The sequence below is a fragment of the Protomyctophum parallelum genome (assembly GCF_964188405.1).
Source record: "Protomyctophum parallelum genome assembly, chromosome: 2".
NCBI classification, from domain to species: Eukaryota; Metazoa; Chordata; class Actinopteri; order Myctophiformes; family Myctophidae; genus Protomyctophum; species Protomyctophum parallelum.
In genome coordinates, this window is record NC_139699.1 from 12006686 (window position 1) to 12026645 (window position 19960).

Below are 19960 nucleotides of genomic sequence, written 5' to 3' on the forward strand. Positions count from 1 at the left end.
ATAATAATAATTGTATTTACAGCTGTGCAGAATGCAAACTGTCTTCATAAATGAAGAAAATCTTATGACATATCACCCATGTGTCTATTCCACAGCTAACCTTTGTTAGGGTAAACAAAATGTATCTGAAATCTTGTACCAAAAGAGCAGGGACATAAAATAAAGGCTTAACATTGTTGTTATAATATATACCATATTGTACAGCTGTATACAATCGTTAAAGAAACTGCCAGGCCAGGATCATATCTTATCATACTTTCCCCTCTCTCAAGCACATACAGTAAACTCACACCCTTGCTAAATTTGGTACTTGGTATTGCAGATTTTCTTTCAGGTCAGAGCTGTCAATGTCGGGTCAGACCTCCTGCAGTGATTGTCTGATAGTGAATTCCAAATGTTTCTGACTGGGGGAAGTAGTTATTTCAAACACCACATGTCTTTAATAATACACAGTTGAGGGTGTGGGGAGCCTGATTGTCACATGGGTTGGTTGTCAGTTTGTCACAGTATACAGACAAAATCAAAATAGAGGATGCTGTGTAACAACTTTCAACCTGCCGTGTGATGTGTTGTGCATGGAAAAACCTACAAACTAGTAGTTTTATACAAGCTACAATTTGTTTCTGAATGTTGACCTATTATGGCATGCCCAGAAATGGAAACACTCACAATAAAATAAATAATACAAATCCCGTGATAATCCCTCTACCGTATATGCTCACAGAAAAATCCTCAATGTTAATTTGCAGGTCCTTTTGGTTACATTTGTATACTAGTTATAAATGTATGTTTCTGGAGGAAAATCTGTGAATGTCAAAACTATAGGGACTGCCTTTTTGCAGAGCTTTCGTCCAGGTGGGTGTGGTTGTGAGGTTAAGATTAGGGGTGCATATAGGTTTAGGCATATAACCACGCCCACCTGGTCGAAAGCTCTGCGGAAAAAGGCTGTCCCGTCGAAACTACAACCCTCACTTCCTAGTTCACTGTGTTTACAGCAAAACAGCTGTCTTGACTTCAGAAGATCTATGAATCAGGCCTGGGCCGTGGCTCAGCGGTCCAGGCACCTCGGCTGGTAATCCAGTCTGGCAGTGTGGCCGCGGGCTCGACTCCCGATCCCGACGGCCTTTACTGCATGTCATCACCCCCATCTCTCCCCCCATTTCCCGTCAGCCAAAAATATAAAATAAAGGCTAAAGCCACAAAAGAAAAAACATTACAAAAATGAAGATATGAATCAGATGACATAATGGCGGCGATGCCGGGCCAATGCTTTCCCGTGAAATGCATAATGGGAATTGTAGGAAGAATACAGTAGAATAAATACTCATAAAATCATCAATAAACTAAAATCCACATAATTGTGAGTGCTTTCCTTGAATGTACACATGTTCACATTCACACTGGATACTGAAAATAGGCAGCTATAAATGTACAGTATGTTACAGATCCTTCATCTGCCCCAATCTGTCAAATATAACCTCCAGCACACATCATCATCTAGAATACATTTAGTACTAATTGCTCTGCCTGGACCCAGTGCAATTAACACTCTATCCAAGTGAACATTTGAGCTTCCTATCATAATCAAATCACAGGGGTGTGATTAAGCTTCAAACACTTTCTAATGATGAAATGCAGTATACTCATGTTGAAGAGGAAGAACATATAGGTGTGTGTGTGTGTGTGTGTGTGTGTGCGTGTGTGTGCGTGTGTGTGTGCGTGTGTGTGCGTGTGTGTGTGCGTGTGCGTGCGACCTTGTGTGCGTGTGATGTGCGTGCGTGGATAGCAGGGCTATATTATGAAATGACTACACCACCCTCACAAATAGGAGTGAGGGATCCTACAAACACATTAACCATATGCTTCATGCTTAAGTCATTGAGTCAATACAAAAAAACTGCTACTTTGAGGACGAAACTATGAAAAGCACTAGACTTGTTTACATCAGGGTCCTCCATTCAAAAATCATACAAAAACATGAAATCAAAGAGGAAAACATGCACAGTATTGGGAGAAAAGGGGGGTGGGTACTCCAATTTTCCAATTTGCAGCCATCCATGCGTGCTCTTTGAGAGCGGTTTTGAAGGAGTCAAGGGATTCACATTTCTTAATGGCTGTTGGTAGGGCATTCCACATTTTAGTGGTGTATAGGAGAGGGAATAATTTAATCCCTTGTTTGAGCCGAATTTGGGTTGTATGTGTTTTGTTGAACTCCCTCTGGTGTTGTGAGTGTTGTGAGTTGGGAGTTTTGCATTTGTATTACTGAACATCCCTAAACAAAGTAGTACGCTAGCAATTAGCACCGTTCAGGTGAATTAATTCTATATCTTTCGTCGGCAGGTCGACCCCCAGCGAATGTTGCATTACCCGGGGATGTGTGCAGTCAAAGTATTTGCAGAGTTGTATAGTTATGTATGAATTCAGGCATGTGTTCTGTGTTCCTATATGGGTCAATGCTTTGCTGTGACACGCACGCACACATCACATGTACACACACAGTTCTCATTGACAGACAGACATTTTTCTCCGTGGCCCTCCAGCTCATAAAATGCAGTGTGTGTGGACACGGGCCATAGCATACTTCAAAGTCCTTTATAAGTTTACAGGCTATAGCGTTCTCGGCAGCAGCAGCCGGGCCTATAAGGGTTGCCACCTTTCAGAACTTTAAATAAGGTACACTTCTATACGGGGTGTGTATTTCTGTGCCACGCATGCAGCCACATTCTTTTGGGGGATTCTTTTCAGAACACATACTGTAACACATAATAATGTATTGTGTACTATATGTTTTGCAGTATTACATTGGCAATTGCCTTCCAAAAATATGAAAAAGTCAATAAAATAATCCTTTTGAAAATTGCATGAAGTATGCATGATTTTAACCTGCTAAATGTACCCTTCAACTTATTGTTTATGCCATATAATTAAGGCCTTAAATGTCAAATGCTCAAGCATGTTCAAATCGTGTATACGTTACCTTATTTCAGACCATTTCCCAAAGCATACGGCTTCTCGGGTCGCTTGGTAGACAAGGAACTGTGACTCAGTGCTCCAAAACTGGGGGAGACGGTGTTTAGTGGCCTCCAGTTATGGCTTGTATGCTGCTTGCTGCTTGAATGCTGCTTGCTTCTCACTTCTCACACTATGTACTGTATGCCACTAAAATGTGATGAATTGAACCCTGTTCAATGTTTAATCATGGTTCGTCCACAAAGTAACAGTTTTTGTATTGATTTGTGCCTTCATTTGAAATGTACCCATTCTGCATACTGTGAAATTAAAACTTTCAATCAATCAATGTTGGCTAACTGAAAAAGTTGTCCTTGTAGGCTCTACATAATCTTCTGTCACACGTTATAGCCAACCTTATTTTTCCCCCCCAATCAATTATATACTTCCAACGACTATCTCAGTCTTTAGTTTTTTCTTTAGACGTTCAACTCGGCGGGGCTGTAACCATGGTGACAATTAACAAACTCTGGTGTTGACAAAAAACAAAACATTTAATATTATAAACAGCTTACAGTTTTGGAGAGAGCCCAAAAGCTACACTCCCTTTTGGCCTTAGGGTGGTGCTATAGTAGAATGGATATGGGGTCACCACAAAAAGTAGAGTTCGTCCTTGCAGATGCTGCAGCTCAGCAAGTTTCATAGCAATCTGTCTATTAGGTTTAGATATAGCTTGGGGTGCAGTACTTAGTTTGATACAGTAGCCTACTTGGTTTAGACTAGTCATTGGTTAGACCATAGCTTGTGGAAGGAGAAGTACAAAGTTGGATGCACTAGAAATAAAAATCAGTAATTATATAAGGCTATTTGGAATTAATAGGCGGCAAGTGAAAACATTTGTGGTAAATGGTGCATTTATATAGCTCCTTTATCCAAGTTGCTTTCACAGAGATTGTGCATTACATTCACCCATTTCACACAGACATTCATACACCGATGGCAGCGGAAACCATGCAAGGCACCAACTAGCTGCATTGGGAGCAATTAGGGGTACAGTGTCTTGCTCAAGGACACTTCGGCAGTAACTCTGGGGGAGCCCGGGTTCGAACTGGCAACCATACGGTTACCTTACGGACGGTTACCATCCAGGCACCGCCGCCCAGTGGTGCTGGTTTGGAAGAAGACACAGCGTTGCGAGCTTGTAGATCAGCTATTTATTTATTTATTTATTTATTTATTTATTTATTTATTTATTTATTTATTTATTTATTTATTTATTTATTTATTTATTTATTTATTTATTTATTTATTTGTTTGTTTGTTTGTTTATTTGTTTGTTTGTTTGTTTGTTTGTTTGTTTTTGTTTATTTGTTTTATTGTTTGTTTGTTTGTTTATCTTTTCACATATATTTCTTTAAATGTAGGAAACGAAAATTTGATATTTACTCGAGTCGCAACCCATAAAAGTTGGTCCATGACCGACCCAGTGTTTGGGAACCACTGGTCTATAGAAGAACCTCCATGAGACCAACAAGGAAGGAGGGGTCAGTGGTGGGGAATTGGAAACGGATAAAATTATATATAAAATATATATAAAATATGCTGATATGCTGCTACCACCAGGCCAGTAAACAGTCACTGAATGAAGGTCACTGTGGCTGACCTCCTAAGCATAGTATAGTGGTCTCTAAAGGACTCATAAAATGTTGGAGTTATTGTATTGATTTACCCATCACAGTAAAACTGCAATTACCATGATTCATAACGTCTGTTTGACACTAAGCCCACACCTACTTCACCACTTCACACTGTGGGGGAAATTAAACCCATTCAAGTACAGTAGGCACCATAACTTTATACCAAGCCAAATACTGATCTGTTCTGTATTTCTATAAATTCTGTCAAAATCCCTGCCGAATTGCCGTCTGTCTGTCTGTCTGAATTCCAGTGGGCCGTGTGTGTGTGTGTGTGTGTGTGTGTGTGTGTGTGTGTGTGTGTGTGTGCGTGTGTGTGTGTGTGTGTTTTTTTCCCTAATGGGACTGATTGAGGGTAGCTACTGGGACGTAAGTCGGGACTTGATCACTCCCGGCTGGGTCGCCTGAGTGAGGGGTATGATTTTGCGAGACCCGAAACCCCGTTGACCTCAGGATACATCACTGAGGATACGTCCCAGTTGCATCCATGCGATGTTTTTTCTATTTATAGTGACTCATAGGAATAGACTATGTGACAACCAGGTATAGTCTGGTGACCACCGGAGAGACGGGTGACAGCCGGAATGTAGACGGCAACCGGGTGAGCAGTATGGGTTAGCGCCCCAGCCTGTGTCCTCCGTGATGAGGAAGCCCAACAACCCTCGGTGAGGCCTTTAGGAGGGCCATGCAAGCAGCAAGCGGAACCGCAGTACCATGACCCTGCGGAACCATTGCCCACCATTGCCCACCACCGGACAGGAGACAACCCACAGAGCCTAGTCCCTCCATGTGCCAGAAGTGTACCTCCCAGCCAACGGATTGTGTGCCCCTGGTTTTTCCCTAATGGGACTGATTGAGGGTAGCTACTGGGACGTAAGTCGGGACTTGATCACTCCCGGCTGGGTCGCCTGAGTGAGGGGTATGATGTTGCGAGACCCGAAACCCCGATGACCTCAGGATACATCACTGAGGATACGTCCCAAGTGCATCCATGCAATGTTTTTTTGTGTGTGTGTGTGTGTGTGTGTGTGTGTGTGTGTGTGTGTGTGTGTGTGTGTGTGTGTGTGTGTGTGTGTGTGTGTGTGTGTGTGTGTGTGTGTGTGTGTGTGTGTGTGTGTGTGTGTGTGTGTGTGTGTGTGTGTGTATGTGTGTGTGTGTGTGTGTGTGCGTCGCTTCATGCTTCAGCGGTCGTCGGTCGAGGATACAGAGAAAGCATGTGTTCATTGCCGTGAACATTGCCATGGGCCGTGAACATTAATGAACATTAATGATTATCTCACAATGTTTATTCAAGTTTATGCTTAATTCCTCTGTGAAGGAATTAGCACCTGAGTTTGTTCCTAACAAGTAAAGACTGTCTGCTTGAGTTAATTAAACCTTCATTTGCTGCCACTTTGAGATAATATGGGTCCAAACACACCCAGCTAGGGCCCTGACAGTTTGTAGATTCTTATAGCTACTTAACTGTGTCCCCTCATGTGAGCTTGTAGATCAGCTATGGCATTACCATTTTTACTGATACGTGTCTGACTGATGTGGAACAATAAAATGAATGAAATGCACTTTGTAAAGCAGGAATGGAAAAAATATGCTATATAAATCCAGCATTTACCATGTATTTGTTGGCACATGAGCTAAATAGGGATTCAGGATAAACACATGTAAGCCGGAAGCACACCAGCATCAGCTTTGGAGACAGACTCGGTGCTCGGTAATGACGTTAAAGTTGTCTGGCACAAATCTAAATCACTTCTGACCCACGGATTGGAGATGACTGGCTGTCGGTGAAATATCTGCATATTGTTTAGAGCTGTTTTTGTTTTAGTTAACTTTTTTCTTTGAATTGATGAGGCAGTCAACAACACTCACCTCACCTAACCTCACTTCGGTTTGTGACTCGATCTTCAATAATAAAAAGTATTTTTTATTATTATGTTTTGCTTAGTTTTTGTTGTTTTTATTTCTACACATTTTTGCCTCTTTGTCATCAAATAGTTTCATTTGAGAACCTTGCCTAGTTGAGTTTCAGATAGCCTCGGAAAACCCAGGCGTTTTTATTTCAAGGTTCACAAGGCTACTCTTAGGGAGGGGGGGTCTGTTTAAAAGCAGATATAGCCTTCGATAGCCAGGGGCTGTTATTTCAAATCACAGAAACAAGAAGAATATAAATAAAACAAACAAGCAAGAGCTATCTGTCTGACAGACTGCAATATCTTTTCTACAGGATGTCCTAGTAAAACGTTTTAGACAAAAATGGCGACAAACTGAACGCAGGGTTTGTTTTTGGAACCTTCTGAAGAATATAACGAGCAAAAGGGGTGTTGTACACAGCAGATGTTGTGGTACGCAACAACTGGTCCAGTGAGGCAAGCCAAGCAGTCTTGTGAACCAATGGATATTACGATGGGTATGAAAGGATGGCCAGCTGAGGATATAGAATATAGTGCAGTATAAGTGTGTTCTAAAGGGAGCTAATTTGTAGCAAACTGCGGATAGCAGAGTGATTATGAAGCTTCTACTGCTGTGCGCTTCCTGCATGCCGTCCTGGATAAATGTCAATCCTGTCAACAACTGATTGGCTTTAGACAGCTTGTGAACTGTCACTACTCAGTCTTCACTGGCTGCACCAACACCTCTGAATTTCCACACAGGCATTTTTGGAAAATTACATTATGGAGGTCTTAACAAGGCCCTTTTTTCAATTTGACAACATTTTAGTTTAGTGTATGTGCTAACACAAACTTTGTCCTACACAAACTACAAACTACACAAATTAAATGCAATTTGACTGAATGAACAATTTTGAGTGTTCGTGTAAACAGGAACATTGCGTAACACAAACATTGAAGACGAAGGTTCCGCAAATTCTGATTGGCCGGAATGAGATGATGTATGATGATGTACCATGATAAGATCGGCCCTCAATTCCAGGGGCGTATCCACACCTGGTCCTACCTGGGCCTAGGCCCAGGTATTTCTGAACTCGGCCCAGCCAAAGTGTTTTCTTTTAGTTTTTTTTTATATAATGACAGTATAAGCGTCATTACATAACATGTGAATGCAATCACTGCATTCAATTTAGCAAAATACGGCAGTGGGTGTATTATTATTTATCTTTTCCTATTTGGATCCGAAGCCACTAGCACTGCCTAGTTTGTCCATCTGTACCTGCATAGATTGATTGGTCATGCCTGCCTGAGGCCTGTCATCATGTGCTTGTTTCTAGAATGTGGCAGATTTGTTTTTCTTCACACCAGAAACTTGCATCTTTGTTTATGATTAAATATAAATGAGAAGCCTGTCTGAGAGTATCCTAGATGTTAGCCTCACAATGTCAAACGTCTATTGCAAAGTGTTTGGAAAGAAAGGAAGTCAGCTGTCCCTAGAGGAGCTAGCCTACTGTAGGCCTACAACAGTTGTATCCTGAGGACTTCAGCTTTACTGGGAAACTCCACAACGGCGTCCACCCTTGCTTATGGATTACTACTTGTTTGAAGACATCAAAGGTCAGAATTGAATTGTATTTTTTGCTGAATGGATTTCCATTGATTGTGCCCATGTTGTCTGCTGCTATGCTATGGGGTGCTATCCATGTTGTCTGCTGCTATGCTATCGGGTGCTATCTGGCTATAAATTTGGAAGTGAGTTGAAAGAAACTAGCTGTTGTGTACATGTTGTTGTTTTATGTTGGCTGTTGTTACACTCTGCAGTCTTCAATACTCAACACTATACTTACGTATACTTCAATACTAGTAGGCTGTCTGGGAGAGATGTTGTTTTATGGTTGTTGAGGAGTGCTCCTATGTCCAGCTTAGCCGCAATTTGCAACTCTAGACTTTTTTACAATGGGCTGAATCTAGAGTTGCAACAGCCTCCATCCACTTCCTATTCATCTTTTTTGGTTTGTGATCTGCTTGTCTTAAATGACGCTAAACTCACCAAGATTGCAGCTGCAGTCCAAGCTTGAATTATCCTCTTTCAATCTGCCGAGCTTGTTTTTCATAAAAATCCCCCGTAGACATGTTATGAGCTACTTTCTGTCCAAAATATTCCACAAGTATTATTCCGAGCCGCCATTTTGTATTTTTTCAACGTGCCGTAAAACAAGACGTGAGGGGGAGCGCTTGTTTAATAGAACCTGCGCAGGTAAGACACCCAAAGAAGAGGCCGACGCAGTGCGACGCCCCGTCACTCACAGCCTTCTATTAAACAAGCGCTCCCCCTCACGTCTTGTTTTACGGCACGTTGAAAAAATACAAAATGGCGGCTCGGAATAATACTTGTGGAATATTTTGGACAGAAAGTAGCTCATAACATGTCTACGGGGGATTTTTATGAAAAACAAGCTCGGCAGATTGAAAGAGGATAATTCAAGCTTGGACTGCAGCTGCAATGTTGGTGAGTTTAACGTCATTTAAGACAAGCAGATCACAAACCAAAAAAGATGAATTGGAAGTGGATGGAGGCTGTTGCAACTCTAGATTCAGCCCATTGTAAAAAAAATCTAGAGTTGCAAATTGCAGCTATGTCCAGCTGAGGGTTTGTGTAAACACAAACATTGTGTAAACACAAACCTTGAAGACGAAGGTGTGATTTTTAGTTTACATTTGGGAATGTGATGGGAGTGTCTTGTAGCACTAGCAGCCTGACATTACACCTGTCAACAGACTGATTACACGTCAAAATACATACTTCATTAATACCAGTAAGGGCGAGGTCGCGTGCATGCATCTGCCCGGGTGACGACAGACTGCTGGGCAAGCGCTGGCGTTTTGGAATGGGGGGTCAGATAAACATATGGAATGCATTCTGTACTGGCCATATATGGAGCGTGTCTTGAGTGTACAGGGTTTGATGAGGTCCAACATATGGAATGTAAGAACAGGTCAGCTCCATAATATGGAGATCTAAGGGTGGCAACGGGGGCAGTGTCTCGAGTGCACAGGGTTTGATGAGGTCTGGCCATATATGGAGTGTGTCTTGTACATAGTGTACAAGGTTTGATGAGGTCACATATGGAACGTCAGAACAGGTTTTGATGAGGTCAGTTCGTGATCTTCATATATGGAGACGGCCATATATGGAGCATGTCACGAGGCGTGATGAATGGATTGCCATAATTATATGGTGGCGTGACGTGTCATGAGGCGTGATGGATGACAACCATGAGGCGTGACTGATGGATCGACGGACAGTACAGTACAGTCTGCTACAGTACAGTACAGTACAGTATGGAACAGTACAGTCCAGTACAGTATGGAACAGTACAGTACGGTACGATTTTGATTTATTGAAATATTTATTAACAGTTTGCAGAATTACAGTACATTTCAAGCACAACTCAATACAAAAGACTGTTAACTGTGAGTGGACGGTACAGTACAGTACGGTACAGTACGGTACAGTACAGTATGGTATAGAACACTGGCCACCTGGATGGCGTGGCTCGGCAGCGCAAGAGTGAGACCGACCGAAAACCGGTCGATTTATTTTTATCTCACGATTTTGTAACCCATTTTTCACCCCTGTGTCAATTATCTATTGTGATCCTGGGCTCTACACACCCTCCACCAACCTGGTCCCCATATATGGGGGACAAGGGGAGAGCAACGGACTTGAACTCATGCTTCCTTCATGCCTGAGTGTTCAGTCCAAGTTGCTCCTTTACACCTGACAGGGGGGAGTTTCCCTGGCCGGTCGAATTCTATAGTATTTGTAATCAGCCATCTGCTGAAATATTCCCCGTCTCACATGAGAGTTTAATTATGTTGAATTATGGGATTGAGATTTCTCATGTTAAGAGAGATGGAGAGGAAATGACAGGTGTATGATGGGCCATAGAAGCTTTGACACGGGCTTCCACAGTAATAATGAATTACATTGAATACATTTGTGCTGTAGCACGTTGTGACGTTCCGCGGTGTGGTGTGCTAAGACCGGCCTATAACATCACACTCGGTGCCGTCGCTACCTATACGCGCAATACGCACTGCGAGATCTGCCGATCTGGATGAGGAATAGCAGTGCTCTCGTCGGGAGGGGGGCAACACAAATATCCTACGAGTAGGGCAACCAAATGGTCAGCTACGCCCCTGATCACACTTTAGGTTTTAGGTTTATTTATTTAGCATGTAGTACAAAAAATAGACAATAACATATCAAAGAACAAAAATACAATGCAAGGAAGGGAAGAAGCCAGTTGGCTTATTTGGAATCCTTTCCTGTAGGAAGAGGTCATTGGCTTAAACAGATTAAAAGTTCATAAAGAACAGTACAAAAGTCTACAAGTTGGCAAAGGGGGGCAGCTGTGCAGTAAAGAAATAAAAACACAGACTGCACAAAAAACGGATATAAACAATACAACAACAAACACACAAAAGAAAATATAACGCATCAAAGTAAAACATGTAATCTACAGAGGGGAAGAAATAAGATATTTCTTTAGATGTTTTTTTTTAATATTGGCAAGGATAATGAGGATTTAAGTGAAGCATCTAGGGAGTTCCATAGATGAGGGCCTCTAAATTTGATGAGCTCACCATAATACCACCAGTGGGTGGTGGACCTACAGGATGGAGAAGTGACCTATAGCTTCTTCAGGACTGTGCCCGGCTAGGCTCCATGGCGCACTGGCTGACAAAGCCTTTTCTGAGCCTCATGGCTCCAGGAGAAAGTCCTGCATGGCCTCGTTGCAAGCAGACCGCTGCCTCAAATTGTCTTGAGGAATTCTTGGCCACGGTTCTCATTAGGGAACCGGTTGTTTGTCCACTCCAGGAAGGTGTGTATAAATAAATACAAATTTACAGAAATTCACCACATATTATTGTGGTGTGAACTTATTAGGGATTTGTTGGCATGCATACAGTATACAGTACTATACCTCATGCTATTTAATTATGTTAAATCTATTCTGTGATTAGCATGGAATGAATGGAGGGTTGTAAATGTCTTCCACTGCTGTGGGCCCTTCCTTCCCATCCGCTCAGCCTCCTTTCTACTGACAATGGACTGTGATCAGTCCACTCAATGCTGTTGGAATTAATGTATGTGCTGGATGGATCGCAATGGAAGGCATCACGTAAAATGTCCCAGTAGATTCCAGCTGAAACTCTCTCTCTCTCGCTCTCTCTCTCGCACATATATTCCATTATCAGTGGCGTGCACAGATATACACTAGGGGGTGCTAGAGCACCCCCTGCCCTTTTGGCAATGTGCCCTTTTCTTTTTTTTGGTACAGTGTACACTGTACAGTATATGGACCATGGTGACATTGATCAATTCTTGATAAAAAGCTTCTAATATATTTTTTTAGGCCCCACAAAAGAATCTCACACTATTAAGGCAACCGGCCGGTTCCATGCGCTGCACAAGGTGCCGTCTTTTTCACTTGAGCACCTGCCCCTCTAAATGTCTGTGCACACCACTGTCCATTTGTAATCGGCCATCTGCTGAAATATTCCCTGTCTCACATGAGAGTTTAATTATGTTGAATTATGGGATTGATATTTCTCTATTATGTTAAGAGAGATGGAGAGGAAATGACAGGTGGATGATGGGCCATAGAAGCTTTGAGACGGGCTGCCACAGTTCCCCACAACCACATGACTGACTACCACATAGCCTAGATAGCCTATAATTTGTAATGGTTGAAATTCTTTGGCTTGTATTTCTGTGATTTTTCGGACAAATTGCATAACAACCTTAACTGAGAATGCAGAAAGGTTTTGTGAAGAATTGTACCGTATAGCTTACCAAATACATTATGGTCTTAGTGGTCCTCAATAGGCGGACCGCCGGTCCACGACCGGACCGCGGCACACCTCTCTGCGAACCCTGGACAAAAGTCACCGCGACCCGCAAGTTGAATTCTCCATGGTATTCGCTGAATGCCGACTGCCGAGCAACGCAGCGCTCTGAATGTGGACCGACTGACTTGTGTGCAGGACTACACGTGTGTGCATGTGTAGTGTGTGTAGGCCTACTATGGGCCGGCATGTCATGACAGCTAGGGGTCCGGGGACATTAACCCATTTTGACCTGAGATCAGATTCAAAAAATGTCTGTGACAAATGACAGTTTTCTGAAAAAGCTATGTTTCTATGTTTCTATGTCAGTGGTTCTTTCGATTTTTCAAAAATAGCTAAAGCAAGAGGCGTTCCCGCCCAAAATGGGTTAATGCTTGGGGGGGGGGGGGTGCAATGCACTGTTGTAGTAAGAGAAAGTTTGACAGTGAAGAACGGAAAAAAAGGAAGAAAAGCTCAGTGTTCAAAACGTGGCGTGCGTTTTGGTTTAAGCACGCACGAGCCATTATGTAGAAATATAAAAGAATGTTTGACTGAACTGAAACATCAAAAAAAGGAAATAATGACAGCTAGAATAAAGCAACTCCCACTGTCAAGATTCCACTGAAACCAATGTACTGTTACTGGCTGGTGATTTGTCCAAACAGCTTTGTGATCAATGCAGAGTGTATTTAACTAGCAGTGGATGAGTCCGTCCACTAAAAGTGTTCTTTGTGCCTCAACACAATACCTCTCATTTGCTGTGACGTTTTGGAGGGGAATATTTGTCAAAGTGAAACATTTTATTTTCATACTCTGCACCCCAGTATTGGTTGGTTGGGAGGGGATCTGGTTTGTATAAGCTGTAAAGCTGTACTATAAACAAGGCATATAGCCCTGCTCTACGCTGGCCCGCGCCACGCGCATGGGACCGGACCTTAGTCTTATTCAAAAAGTACTTGTGATCCTTCAGCATTTCTAGTTGAGGACCCCTAAGTAACAGTGTTCTAGTTGAGGACCCCTAAGTAAGTAACACTATAGTGTTCCAGCTGGAACTCATGAATAATTTGAGGTAAAATAAAAAAAAAGAAAGAACCAAGAAAGAAAGAGTCTTTAAAGATGGAGTTTTTTCCAGTTTTTCATGTGTCTATGAGGTGACAGTACTTCATTAGACACCCTGGAGTCGTTTTTATGTGCAATGGTGTATTATCTTTGTATTTATAGGGTTTCTTCCTGGAGGCTGAACCCTTGACAGTCAAACCCCTCCCCCTATATCATACAACTACAGCTGTGGGTGCGACTTCAGTTCAGGTGGATCACCACCCATCGCCACCCACCAGGCAAACCAGGCATACTTAATGAACTGGTGGGCGTGTCCACATACAAGCATGATTTTAACAAATACTGTACACTTTTTGGAAAAAGTTCTTCCTCCTTATATTATAATAATACCTGATGATCATGTTTTAGGGTGGAAAAAAATCGTGGCACTCCATCTTTAACATTTATTACTTGCATTACTATAAAGACAGAACAAAGGTGCTGGTACCAATAGGTACCACAGGTACCCGTGGTACCAAGAGGGCAGCAGCATGCATAGTCGAAGAAACCTTGTGCGAGGGCTCCTGTTAGGGTCCTCAAGGTGTTTTTGTCGACCAGTGAGGAGATCCTGTAAAGGAATCTTGTTCTTTGGTTGACTCGTTTGATTATACGTTGGTGGCCATTTTATCACCATGAAAGATTAGCCTCCAGGATGGAACCTAGGTAGGTAATTTCATCTTTTCGTGTAATGATATTGTCACCCACTCTAACCAAGAAGTCATCTGCATTGCTGAGATTACTATTTGATCCAAAGATAATGGATTCAGTTCAGTAGTTCATTCAGTTCATTGAATTACATTTTATTATAGTGCTGAATCACAAAAAAATTTAATGTCTCAATCTTTTTCATATAAAGCAGAGACCCGACGTCCCTCCAACCCTGAGCAAGCATTTTTGTGAGGTACAGTATCAATGAAAAAGGCCCTCTTAAGTGGAACAAAGGTGAGGGAAACCATGCATGCTTTAGAGTGGACGGCCATCTGCCTTCATATAAATTCATATAAATATTGACCTCAGCTGTCGAGACTAATTATATGGGCCATTCACAATGTATCTATTTGTTACCACATTGCACTTTTCAAACACAACCCTGACAAAAGTTAAATCACATTGAACTTGACATTTTGTCTGTACATGAAAGACATTACAGTTTGTTTTTTTATACATCCTGAAAGCACGTCGGTGTGAAACCTGAGCGCGGTGAGAGATCAAAGACAGACTCCATCTGTCAGAGAGACACTGTTCATTTGAGAGGTGAAATCTGTTGTCTCCGGAGAGGCGGTGTCAGAGATAAGAATGTTTCTCCGACGTCCCATTAAGTGAACATGGACTAGCCGTTTACCACACACCACATCCTCTGACGACGCACTTACTAGACTCATATTCCTCCTCTCTCATTACATCACATTTGACAGGACGAATGTACAGCTCACTCCCTATGCTTGTAGGCCTACTGTATATATATTATATTATTATTATTATTATTATTATATTATACTGTACAGCAGAATGCAGGTTTCATTTAGTAGCACTAGAGAAGCAGAGGTGTCACAACCTAGTGTTGTTTTCGTCGACTAAAACTAAGACGAAAAATGTTCGTCGACTACTTTTTTCCACTGACGAAAACTACATGGAAATTAAATGAAAACTAAGCTATGGTGACTAAAACTAAGACTAAATATACTGACGATTTCGTCAACAAATAAAAACTAGACTAAAATGTTAGGAAGGGACTAGTGGACAAGAGATCCAGTATAAGTCGCGCTGCGACGCGTTGTGGGCTTGTAGATCGGCTATTTTCAGCAAGTGTAAAATCACTCATTACGACGGCACCAAAGCCTGCCAAAACACATTTTAGTCGACTAAATCACCTGTAGATTTAGTTGACTAAAACTAGACTAACAATAAAACATTCCCGGGTGACTAAAATGTGACCTAAAACTAAGTGAAAACTATTCAAGAGACTAAACTAAAATAGAAATTTGCTGCCAAAAACAACACTGGTCACAAGCCACTGCTCATGAATGAACGAGATGCAGACTGTAAACCAATCAATATTCTTGCGTCAGGTGCCATTGATCTTCACTCTACTGTATTTCGTGATGGAACAGAAATCACTACTTGTCTACTTTCAAAACACAGGGAGGATACTATACTATACTTTAGTAAAATGTTCAGATAAAATGCCCTTGTATAGCCAAGACTCCATGCAGTCAGAGTCGAACTGAGGTACCCAGTCGGATGTCTTCAGTGGCTGAGGATCTCTATGACCTTGAGATGGTAGAGAACCTTGAGTTTGGGCTGCGAAGACAGTCGCCTGCGTTAGCCTCGGTATGCACTGTACTTCTACAAGTAAGACGCGCAAACGCGGGAAGCGAACGCAGCTCGTGTGTGTGTGGTTGTGAGTGTGTGTGTGTGTGTGTGTGTGTGTGTGTGTGTGTGTGTGTGTGTGTGTGTGTGTGTGTGTGCTACAGCTGCGCCCTGTGTGTGTGTGTGTGTGTGTGTGTGTGTGTGCTACAGCTGCGCCCTCTGGTGGCGGGCGGGTGGTGTAACAGCGGGACAGACACACACACAGACAGACAGACACACAGACATTCAGCCCTTGCTGTCATAGTAAGTGGCTCACTGCGTTCGCAATCAGGGGCGCAGATAGCATTTTATAACTGGGGGGACATCCTTACCTGATTGGGTGGAGGGGATAATCCCCCCTCATGAAACTGAGGGGGTCAATCCCCCCCCCCCGCCCCCTATCTGCGCGCCTGACTTCTATAGTTGGTGTCAACTGTCCTCCTTTAGGTATTGGTTAGTGTGGGCGGGGTCTCTACTTTGAGCCTAAGATGAGAGTTCTATATCTTCTGTGTCTGCGAGAGCTGATCTGCACCTAAGGTAGCCCATCCGTTGGTAGGATATGTGACGTCACGCTTCTGTCCGGCAGGCAACAGTCCTGTTTCTAATATATATATCTATATCTTCGCACGCACTCACACTCACACACACACACACACACACACACACACACACACACACACACACACACACACACACACACACACACACACACACACACACACACACACACACATCTTTAAAAAAGACAGTTAGAAAATAGAAATGTGTCTTTTTATTTTCGATGTAGCAGCAGGATGTCAAAACTTCCTCTGGCTTACACCTGTCACCTGTCAGTCAATGGCAAATTGGCTGTCAAGAATATAATACTGTATCTTTATTTGTCCATCTCAGTGTGATTCTCAAAAAGCAATACTAAAATCAAACTGTACTTTGTAGTTGTACTGTACCTTATGTCTCCGTTATAAAACATAGGCAACGTGTAAAAAATGGTAGAGAACATGGAAACTGAATAGTTTTTGGAAGCCTCAAAGCAAAGAATGTCATAGTAGTTATGAACATGAACATAGTGTTTGATAGTTTGATAATAGATTACAGCGGTGTGGCAACATCAGGGTGGATGGGGTGAAAGCTCATGACAGCGGTGTGGTAACATCAGGGTGGATGGGGTGAAAGCTCATGACAGCGGTGTGGCAACATCAGGGTGGATGGGGTGAAAGCTCATGACAGCGGTGTGGCAACATCAGGGTGGATGGGGTGAAAGCTCATGACAGCGGTGTGGCAACATCAGGGTGGATGGGGTGAAAGCTCATGACAGCGGTGTGGCAACATCAGGGTGGATGGGGTGAAAGCTCATGACAGCGGTGTGGCAACATCAGGGTGGATGGGGTGAAAGCTCATGACAGCGGTGTGGCAACATCAGGGTGGATGGGGTGAAAGCTCATGACAGCGGTGTGGCAACATCAGGGTGAGGGTTAGGGTGAACATAGTGTTTGATCATAGATTACAGCGGTGTGGCAACATCAGGGTGGATGGGGTGAAAGCTCTTGACAGCAGTGAGGCAACATCAGGGTGGATGGGGTGAAAGCTCATGACAGCGGTGTGGCAACATCAGGGTGGATGGGGTGAAAGCTCATGACAGCGGTGAGGCAACATCAGGGTGGATGGGGTGAAAGCTCATGACAGCGGTGAGGCAACATCAGGGTGGATGGGGTGAAAGCTCAGCTTTTTTCTTCTTTTTTTTTGCATTGCTCCACAAAATGTCTGTGCACGGCTCATTGACATGCAACAAATTGTGGGGATATCTGGCTGGCCCATCAGCCCATGCAAAGCAGCAGAAGAGCAGAGTCATTAGCATTCTAACGTCTCTCAATAATAACACTATATAGCGGAGCAGCTGTTGAAATTGAAATGATTGATTGTTGGTACCAACCACAATATTTCTGTTATAATTTGAATCCACACATCATTATGTTCTTGTAGATTATTGCCACGGGCTGTGAAGCTGCTGTCTCAATGTGGGTATTAGCATGGGGTCTCCCCAGGAAGCCTCCTGTGCAGGGGTTTGTAAATCTAATCCATCAAACCAAACGGGGCCCTTTTCTTTACCTGAGTTAGGAGGATTACGTTCTCAGCAGACAGAGCATGAACCTCTCATTGCTCTCACGTGATTGGTGGGCATTATGTTCATATTATGTTCCTGTTGTTGACATACTACAGTGCCATCACTTAAACAGCTGAACTGCTGCACAACAGATGCATTCACTCGTAGGCCGAGAGGGAGAAACTAATTATCCACTACGTGATTTACACTCCGATGATTCTCGTTGGAGTGTTTCATGTAAGACATTCCATACAGTAAACATGTATGTGCACATTATATAGGCTACTATAATGCAGGTAATGAGAGTACGATATTAGAATGTCCTCCGGTTATATTTCAATAGGCTATTTTGCAATCATTCCTTTTTGTCAGTAATTCATTTGAATTGTGTATTTAATAAAATATTAACGTGATCATTTATTTGAAAAGCCGGCAAATAGTCACAATAATGCATGTTATGAAGGTTCTCTTGTCCATCATCCTGTGGAGGTTGTGTACCACACATTTGAATGGATGGAATGGATCAGTAAGATTTCACCTTGCATCTGTCATGATAAGGGGATGACTGAACCCAATATGCAGAGCCACAACAGGAAGGTTCAAAATCAAAAAGGTTTATTTAAATCCAAGGCAGAAACGGGTAACAAACTAAAGTAGCTGTGGAGAGCCAGACCTTGACAGCGTCCTTGGTTGAACCCTGCCATTGTTAGACTTGAACATTATTACAGTTTTTTTTAATTCATCTAATCCATTTAATTCACCATTACTCGGGTCCTAGCCTCCCTCCACTGGCTTCCTGTCCATTTCCGAATACATTTTAAGATTTAGCTATTTGTTTTTAAAGCCCTAAATGGGCTGCCCCCCCCCCCCCCCCCTGGCCTGTACCTGTCAGAACTCATTGACCCGTATGTTCCGCTCGGACCCCTCAGGTCAGCTGACAAGCTACTGCTGACCGACCGCAAAACCAAATACAAGAGGAGAGGTGACCGGGCCTTTGCAGTCTAGGCCGGCCCTAGACTCTGGAACAGCCTGGCCTTCCACATGCATTCTGCCACCTCATTAGAGGTTTTTAAGTCCCTATTGAAGACTCACCTTTTCTCTGTGGCCTTCGACAGTGCCTGATTATGTAAATGTTATACTGTCTATAGCTCTATTTTTTTCCTTCTCATTTTGTCTTTCTGTTCCTCCATATTGTTTGTTGTTTTGTTATGTTTGTTATGTACTGTTCTGTCTTTTCTATTTTTATACCTGTACAGCACGTTGGTCGACCATTGGTCGTTGTGATATATGCTATATAAATAAAGTTTGAGTTGAGCTGAGTTGAGTTGAATCAGTTTCAACCCTTATTATTTGTGTTCTTATTATTATTTCATCATATTGATGGATTTACTGTCTATGATATAAGGTGCCAGTTCATGCAGGTACTGTACAGTATAGCAGCTTGAATATAATGTACAGTAAGCTCCCTTCATTGATAAATTATGTAAAAGAAGATGATTTTATTCGGTTTATTCTTAAGGTGATGTTTTGTTTAGCCAAACTGCAACTGTGAATGTCAAATTCAGACGTTATAAATAACCACTCAGATGTTATGTTAAGTGTTACCATTATACAGGAGCCCATATCGATATGCAACACTACTGATATAAATAGATCAATGCTATACACTTCAGCATACACTGCAAAATCCAAGGTGTTTCTGATGTAATTAGATACAATGCTATACTTTAACATACACTGCAAAACCCAAGGCGTTTAATTAACTCGGAGAGTTGTGTCCATTCACACAGAGATCGCAAAATCTGTAACAGATTGTTCAACACTAAACATTCTGCAGTGTAGAGCCCAGCGTTGCACACATACGGCTCGTTAAGATAAATGTGATTAATAGATGCATATATGCACGAGCCCATGGAAGAACACATGCAGTCCCATGTGAAGTCGAAAGGTTTACAAATGTCATTCTTATTAAGGCAGACGATTAT